This window comes from Sturnus vulgaris, chromosome 11, assembly GCF_052056855.1.
Source record: "Sturnus vulgaris isolate bStuVul1 chromosome 11, bStuVul1.hap1, whole genome shotgun sequence".
Lineage (NCBI taxonomy): Eukaryota > Metazoa > Chordata > Aves > Passeriformes > Sturnidae > Sturnus > Sturnus vulgaris.
In genome coordinates, this window is record NC_142253.1 from 21,801,381 (window position 1) to 21,810,101 (window position 8,721).

The 8,721-nt window shown below is 44.5% G+C and overlaps 1 long non-coding RNA gene across 1 annotated transcript; it reads left to right on the plus strand.

Moving 5' to 3' along the window:
• The first annotated feature begins 2,194 nt into the window (after nt 1-2,194).
• Nucleotides 2,195-8,442, plus strand: LOC148222536 (uncharacterized). Its single transcript, XR_015805930.1, has 3 exons — nt 2,195-2,297; nt 4,793-4,926; nt 7,368-8,442. It is a non-coding gene; the product is annotated as an uncharacterized LOC148222536 (long non-coding RNA).
• The last annotated feature ends 279 nt before the right edge of the window (nt 8,443-8,721 follow it).

The window sequence follows — 8,721 nt, forward strand, 5'->3', positions numbered from 1 at the left end:
ACAACAGCAGCTACAGCATTCTTTTGGCACAGCTCTTTAAAATCCAACTGTTTACTGATTTGTCATCTCTGTGTTACAGTAAAAAAAGGGTAAGTTTGTTCTGCACTTCAGAGATCTATTCAGATAATCTCATCTCCTTAGTTATGAATAAAATGAAGTGTCATTTTCACATGTATATATTCAAACTGCAGCCACCAGCCTGTCCCTCATCTTCCAGGGGCAATGCCTCCAGCTCATACATTGATTTAATATTTTTATGGGTTTTTGTAGCAATTTTCTTTCCAAAACAGGTACAGAAATCTGAGCATACATTCTTGTGTACTGTGTATTGCATTATAAACAGCAACTAATTTCTCTGGGCATTAAATTCAGTTTACAAAACAATGCTCTTACTGCAGCCAGAACTGCCAAGCAAAATATTTGTATATTTACTGCTCTGACAGCCTGGCAGTTGGATTAGGGTGGGTGGAAGCAGAGCCACAGCACTTACCTTTGTTAAACATCAAGGGCTTGAAAGAGGATTTTATACATTAAAAGCCTAGAAAGGGTCGAGAAGAGAGGGCTGAGGCTCAGGGTGATAAATATCTGAAATGTCTGGGAGACTTACCATAGGAACTTGGGTAGAATTAGAGAAAAACCAAAAATTCAGATCAGCCTCCAAGATAAAATCCTTGGGGAGTGATGCAAAGGCTGGAGAGTGAGACTGGGGCTAAAGCAGGCAAATGAGAGAACCAAACAAAGACTTTGTTTTTGCTCTGTCAAAGCTTTTGCTTTTTATCCAGTCAGTCTAAACAACTGTGGATAATCTATCATGATGCTGCAATTCTAATAATCACCTGAATTTTCATGTGAAATAGTTTATGGTTTTCATTGCTGGGAAAAAAGGCATTTATTAAGAACATTTAGGCTTATTTAAAGCCCTGCCTAGTTTCTGAAGGTGCCCATTGATGAAGGTACAATTCCAGTCTCTGGTGGTTGCCCTGCCCTTGCCCTGTCTTCTCCCTCTCAACAATTCAGACCCAAGAGCTTCAGGACACAGAGCTTGGGATGGTTTTCATTAGGCAGAAAGGCTTAAGGGAGTTTTTTCTACTGATTTTTACAGCTAGGGGATGTCCAGGAAGGAATCCAGCTTGGCTTTCAGATCCCAGATTTGAGTCTGTAGTCCAAGCAATAAATTAAAAAAAAAAAAATCCCCCTGTGAACTGAGCATACATTATCATTTCCTATGGATTCCTAGGGCATTATAAAACCCCACCAGGCCAGCTTCCCAGTGTCCAACTGTCCAACTGGAAGTGCACTGGGAAAAAGCAGTCACTGACAGGAGTTTGGAGCTGAGCCAAAGGCTCTGTGCACAATGGGCCCTGTGGGGTCAGGTGCTGTGCAGCCCCAGCCTTGTGTCTTCCACCACCATGGCTGGCCAGTGCCAGGGTAAGTATTGCACGAAAAACTTCTTAGAAAATCACAAACACTTTTGAAAAGCCCCATATTTACCCATTATTTTGGAAATACCAGCACAAATTCATGTGTGTCCTAGCACAGAATGTCAGTAAGTACTGATGCCACACTAATGGTTGTGAAGGGAAAGAGAAATGCAGATGAACTGAGAGTGTTGAGTCATTGACTGCCTGTGTGGTGATTTCTGACAAGTAATGGCTCTTTTTTTTCTGGTTAATTCGGCAAGAAAGCACAGCAAATCCTAAAACTCAGGTGCCTGCTGCCATCCTTCTGGTAAGAATCCTTCAGCTGTCTGGAAGTTGCCTGCATTGTAACACAGCCACGTGAACACCTTGGCGAGGGTACCCAGCTGGCAGACACTGAGTGAGGCAGGCTGATGAATGTCATCTTACCAAAAACCAGCCCAAGCAAGTCAAAACATACAATTCCTTAAGTAACCCCCTATGGTCTTCTGAGTTCCAAAACCTCTTCAAGTCCGAGGAATTCTGATTAGGAGGAGGGTTTGAGTTAGAAGGAATCCTGTGGTTTGACAGAGCAGAAGGAAGGAGGGCTGGAAGTCCCTAGGCAGGGCTGTACTGCACAGGCAGTGCCTGGAGATGCTGCTGCAGAGACAGTGTCAATGTGCCTGTGGACAGCTCTCTGGGAAAAGTTTCATTGCAAATTCTAAATCAACACAATTAACTTGTGTGAGTGAGTTTCAGAAGGCGTGCAGCCTCCCGTGAGTGGCTGTATGTGTCACAGGTGCCTGGTGAGGATCCTCTGTCACACTCCAAGTGAGCCTGCAGGGACCAGGACAGCCTCAACTGCTTCCTCTGATGGGCATCAGGCACTTCCAGTCTTCTGTGAGTACCCATGGAATTAAGTATTTGGAAAAACTTGACAATATGAGAGTATACTGGAACATTTCTTGGATCAGGCTGCTGCATTACTCATGCGTCATTAATTCTCCAAATATTAAGGGAACATTTCTTAATATTGGGCCGTAGTCCGTTAAAGAGATACGGAGCAGCTTGCTCAGGTTAAACCCCTGTGTCAGACATGGCTGGGCCAGGCAGCTCCAGGGCAGGAGGGGAGGGAGAACCCCAGGTGGGGCTGCTGCTGCAGGGAGCCTTGCTGTGCTCACACGGGTTCCCATTTCACACTGCAGGCTGTACACGTGCACGTTTTACCAGCCCCCACTGCAACACTTCATTGTTGGTGCTCACATTGCCTCACTCCCAGGCAGGATCCTCTGTTGTCACAGCAGACCAATTTAATGCTCTTTTTGGCATTCCATCTATAACTAAAAACAGTGCTAGCTTTGCCTGAGTTTGCAGCACTGATGGCATTGACTCTTCAGAGTCACAGTCTCTGGTTTTAAGTTCCTGACACTCTGGTGAGATTCTCTTCTTTTCAAGCTTAGAGCTGCCCTGGCACTTTCACTGCATTTGTTACTCCATGCCAGAAGCACAAACAGAATGTCAAGGGAGCCTCATTTTCTCTCTTCTCTATGTTGGTCCAGAATGATGCTACACACTGCTTTACTGCTCATGTCCCAGCTCCTGTGAAACTGATAGCTGGGCACAACAGTTCAGAACTGAGATAAGCTGGGAGCATGTCAGCAAACAGCTGCTTTATTAAGATATTTTTCTGGATGGGTGAAGCTCTTCCCTGCATTTTAAGGTCATCTATTAAGATGGAGTGTGGAATTGGTAAATGAAAGAAGAAAGGACCTCAGGGAGAGGCTACTCTGAACTCAGCATGCATTCTCACTGCCAGAACTGTGTCATATTTTGTTGCATATAGGTAATATTTTATAAAAGAAAAGCCCTATAAAATCAGGCCTTACTCTACTGAATTACCAGGTAGCCTGTGAGTTTCCGTAAGAAAGAATCAGAGGAATAAAAGGCAGTTAGCGCAACAAACTATTCAGTCTGCGTCTATAAAAAGCAAGAAATCTGTCCCATGGGAATCAGTAAACAAAATATGTAAACTATCCAAGAATGGAGAGGTTTGATAAACATAAAATGCCATTTACTAACCAATAAATTGAGTAGCAAAGAAGTTATAAACCAAATAGAGTAATACACGAGGTCTTGAAAACTGTATAAAATGCATTTAACATTGGCTTTTTCTTAATGAAAAAACTGAATCCCATCTGCTTATTATTGCAACAATATTCCATGGCTTTCTCCAGTTTTTAGATGCTTTGTAGGTAGATACCTATTTAATTACAGCCCGAGATGGACATGGAAAGTAACAGAAATGGCAAGGGCCATGTATGCAACAAGGGGAAATCAGCTAAAGATGGCTTGCAGTGCCCAGGAAGCTGGAGCTTTGCAGCATGTGGGGCCTGCCAGTAGCTGCCTGTCTTCCCATGGGTCCCTGGGAAAAGTGGAGAGTTTCTGCCTTTGGGATCTGCCTAGGATGGAACCAGTGATATGTGAAAACCCAGCCATTCCCAAAAGGAAATGCTCACAACTCTGCTTGGTCTCTCTGAGCTAAGTGGAAGTGGGTCCCTGAGCATTCCCCAGGTCCCACGGGACTGCAGGCTCCTGTCAGCTCGAGCATCCTGAGCTGATGCAGCCTCTCCTGTGGGGGATGCAGAAGCAGGAGGGAACGGGGAGTAGGACAATTTGGACAAGCCAGGTAATCCCTGGGCCACAGGGACATTCCTTCTGCAGCAGAGTGAATTTTGCTGTAAAAACTTATCATCTTTATTTGCCTTTGCATATAGAAGACTTTCGTTTGGAGGGTGCATTTTTCTTTTTTATTTTTTAATTTAAAATATATTTTAGTGGAATTACTTGTTATAGATATCCCTGCTGGCCATATGCAGAAATCTGAAAGGGAAGTATCTCTGCTTTTGGGAGCTGATGACTCTTTGTCATGGCACCAGTTTCTTGAAGCACAACTGGTTTTCTATTTAATCCTTCTCATGTGTTATTTCTCTTTATGCTGCAATGTTGTTTTTTTACAGAAACGATGCTCCTGTGTATGATGTATAAAGCAGACTTTAAATCACAAGATAATTTCAGTGCTTACCAGATGGAATTTGGGAGGCATAATGAGGGCAGGTGAAAAGCTAGGAAGTCCCAGTGGCAGGGGGTTTGTGGAGCTTTTGAACCAACTCTCCATCACTACAGCCTGCAGCACAGTTAAAGCTTGTCACCAGCAATGGACAAAAAAGTCCAGAAAGATAAAGTGAGAGACTCCAGTGGGAAATCTGAAGGTGGGGGGAAAGGCTGTTCAGCACCACTTGATGAGGCAGGAAATTCAGTTGCTGCAGTTCTCAACAATTTTCTCATCTCTGCCATGTGAGGTGGGTGTTAATGCTTCCACATTGTTACCACCACAGGGATTTGCTGTGAAGAAAGAAGAAATCTGTGACAGCAGCCACAGCCAGGTATTAACAGCAGAGGCCCAGGTGGTGCAGGGTGGTGCTGGAAGGGTGCTGCCACCAGATCTGTCATCACCCAGGCTGCAGGACAGGTGAGAGGAGAAATAAAAATAGCCATGGAAGCAGTAAAGTAAACAATTTATATGGAAGGTCAAAGCTGCTTTATTGTTTCTATCAGCCAGATTAGGGTGAAAAATGAGACATGCGTGGAGTGTTCCTGCAAATGTTGCACAGCTCTGGGGCTGTGAACTACACACAACACCCAGGCCACCAAGCCTGCTAGCGTTCAAGGAAAGTCTGGAGAATGTTCTCAGGCTCGTGGTGGAAATCCTGGGGGTCCTGTGCAGGGCCAGGAGTTGGACTTGACATTCTTTGTGTGTCCCTTCCAGCTTAGGACACTTTATGACTCTCTGACTTGTAAGTTGTGGCAAGTAGCGAATTACCCACATTTCCTGGGCTTGTGGGCTCAGCCCGGAGTGTTAAACGGCTGTGGCAGAACTTCCGTAGCACAGACAGCTGCTTCGTTTCCTCAGTAGCTTTTCCAAGCAGCACTTCTTCCTTTCCCACCTTCTCTCTGTGGGCTCTGAGGCTGCTGAACATATCTAAGCACACAACTTTTTAATGTGTCCCAGGAATGGCTTAGTCATTTAATGATTTTATGTATCTATAGCTCTTTTTCCCTCAGGGAAGAGGTAAAATATCTGCTATTCTGTCACTATCAGAGGCATGATCCTGTGGAACTCACTGAGAGGATTAGGGAACCTGCAGAGACTTCAAGGGAAAAACTGTCATGGAGCTTACACCAGAGCTGGAGGTGGCCATGGCACCTAGAGTAAGTGCCCTGGGGGTTGCCCTGGGCTCCAGAGAAGCATCTGTGACACCTCTGTGTCCCCTGGGACACTGAGCAGCACACGTGCTGCCTGTGTTAAGCCCCTGGGGAGGCTGCTCCTCCCTCCCCTCTGGGCTTTGCCCCTTGCTCAAGCAGGATGTGATCTCATCCATCAGGAGGGCTGTTTGTTTCTGTGGGCCTCACTGGACCTGAGACAACCCATCTAGAACATGAAAACCTGGAGGCCACCAGTCCTGAGGCACCTCCAGGAAACACCTGAGCTGTCCTCAATGCCTTCCCTCTGCAAAGCCTCTGCTTGGCATAAAGGTGCCACATCTGACCTGGAAAGAGCAAAATTAAAATGATCATCACCTAAAATCCTCTTGGGGCCAATCAGGTATTATCCATGATGTGGATAATTCTGACTATCAACACAGCTCACCTAACACCCCCCGTCCTGCAGATAAGAAGTGCCAGTGGGGATGAAGGATAAATAAGAGTGTCATTAAGCTAATGACACCCATATGCTTGTGCAATCAAAGAAAAGTGAACTAAATGCATGCAAGAGCCAAACAGCAAATGAATGAACCACGACAGACATCCTGAAATCATGTTTAAAATGCAAATATTGATATTTCTCAAGCTTTTCTCCTGTATGTAAGTCACATTTCAAGAAGGCGTCTGGTAGAACATATTTTGCCTTTGAGCTCAGATGCAAACGAAGCAAGCCCAACTTGAGAGAATATCTGGAGGCTGCCGTGATTCCTTAAGACCACAGACACTTGGGAGTCACAAACCAGACTTGCCATCGTGATGGATGCTGAGCCTGAAAGTCATTTATATGCAAGTCTGCACAAATTAATCTGAGGGGTTGTTTTCCTAAAAATGCAAACCACACATTTTTCTCCTGAGATCAAACTGCAAATGTTGGGTTTGGGGAATCCAGAAATAGTTGCAGTCAGAAAGCACTTCAGTACCAGAGAAATTATCCTCTTTCTTCTGTTTCCATGTTACTTGTACAGAAGAGAAAAAAGCAAAGAGAAACAAACCACCAATATTAATAAACTTGCTATTATTTTTCAGTAAAGGTGTAACTCAGGGAGAATTTTCACTCCTTTGTGAAAGGTTTGGGCTATTCATTGCAATGCACTTGCTCTCTATTGCTGCTGGAACGCATATTTATTGAGTTGCAGGTCTGCAAGATCAGCCCACCTTTCTCCACCAATGACATAATTTAATTATGTCTTATACATAGTACTGGTAGAGGGCTACAAGTTTCAGGCTCCCCTCCTGAGAAAACGTGTCAAAATCCCTCTCCTTGCCTTTGAACGTGCCACTTTGAGAGCATGGAGCTCCCAACTGCGTTGGAATGGGGTGGAGCAGCCACTCTGCCTGTGAGGGGCTGTCATTACCAGGCATGGTTGTGATAGCACAGGCTCATGGCTGCTGCTGCTGCTGCTTGTGATTAAGATTTGAACTGTGAATTTGGGGCCAACAGGTTTTAAGGTCTCTTCCAACCCCAAACGTTCTGTGATTCTGTGTTTCTACAATATACCACGTGCCTGGGTTGTGGGAGCAAGCTGAGGGTGCTAAATAATGTTTGGCTTAAGGGCAGTCAGATGTGTTTTCTTATCTGTTTTCATTCTCATATATATGTATTTTTGCCTTTTGACGATATTCTTATTTTTCTTATCACCTTTTCAGGGAACAGGAAGAATAGAGACACCTTTTCCCTTGGCTTCCTTTTGGACTATCTTCCTGAAAGGCCAAAAGCTGTGAATGCTCATCAGATTGAGTTCAACTGCCAGTGCCCTCCCTCAGTGCTGGAGGGCTGAGCTGGGCGGCAGGTATGGACACTGTCAGAAACAGACTCTACACCAGCACCCACAGCAGCAAGAGATGGAAATATCTGGAAAACACATTTGTGGGTTTCAGCCGAGCAAAGATTTTCACAAAACACAGATTCAGGCTGGTAGCCCAGAGTTTACACAGAGTTTTCTGCATGTTGAAGTGGGAAGGTAGAGCTTTAAAGCTATGAAATTATGATAACCCAAAATGGAGAAATTGAGTGTAGAAAGAGCTGTGCCGGTTAGCACCAGCTAGGGAATTGCCTCCCAGCTCCTCTGAATGATCTGATTACACAAGTTGTTGTGGTTTGTGTTTGTTTTGTTTCTATCCCTGCTGTTCTGGGATTTGACCACATTGCAACATCTCCAGCCTGGTGCCTGCTGCAAAGGGCTCCATGTGGTCCACAGCGCTCCTCTAATCACTGAAATATGACCCAGCCGGTGGGATTAGGGAGGGTGCTCCAAGTGTGACCTAAGTGTTGCTTATCAGACACTTGTCCAGCCAGGCATGGCACTGTCCCGCTGGCATCGGCTGCCAGGCGATTCCGAGCCACTAATGACAACTCCCTGCCCTCGCTTCATATGGTAAAGGCATTAACACATCACAACAATTGCTCATATCTCGCTTAGCAGGTGAAAGGAAATCGCTCTCCTCCAGATAAAGCGAATTAAGATGGGAGTGACATTCCTGCTTCACGAGGATTACAGCGAAGGCTTTTTTATGGTTCAGGATCGAGGAGAATAGTTGCATCTTCCCATTTCTTCTCACGCACCCAAAAGGTTCAGTTTGAGAGCTCATACTAACCAGCCTCATGAAGTGTACCATATGTTTCAGTCTTCTTTTAATTACTGTAGCCTTTACAGCCTCAGCTAAATGTCATACTTGGTGCTTTGTTTTACAATTAAATCTCTCCTTTGGGGAAATCCTAAAATCTTTTTCTCTCGTTGTCTGTGAAGTGTAAAGGAGAACTGCAAATTTACATTACTCTCGGCAAACAACAGTTCTGTTTGGAAAATAAACTTTAAAGTATTATATCAAGATGCTCTTTATTAAATGCTGTGTTGGTGCCACATAACAAGAATGCAGGTGATAAAGGATATTTTCACTCTCTCTTCATTGCCTTACATAAGGCAAAGTGCTGGTTTATTATTTGAAGTAAAGGTCTACACAATATAATTTAAAAAAAGCAAGTATCAGCTCAGGTCTCCAC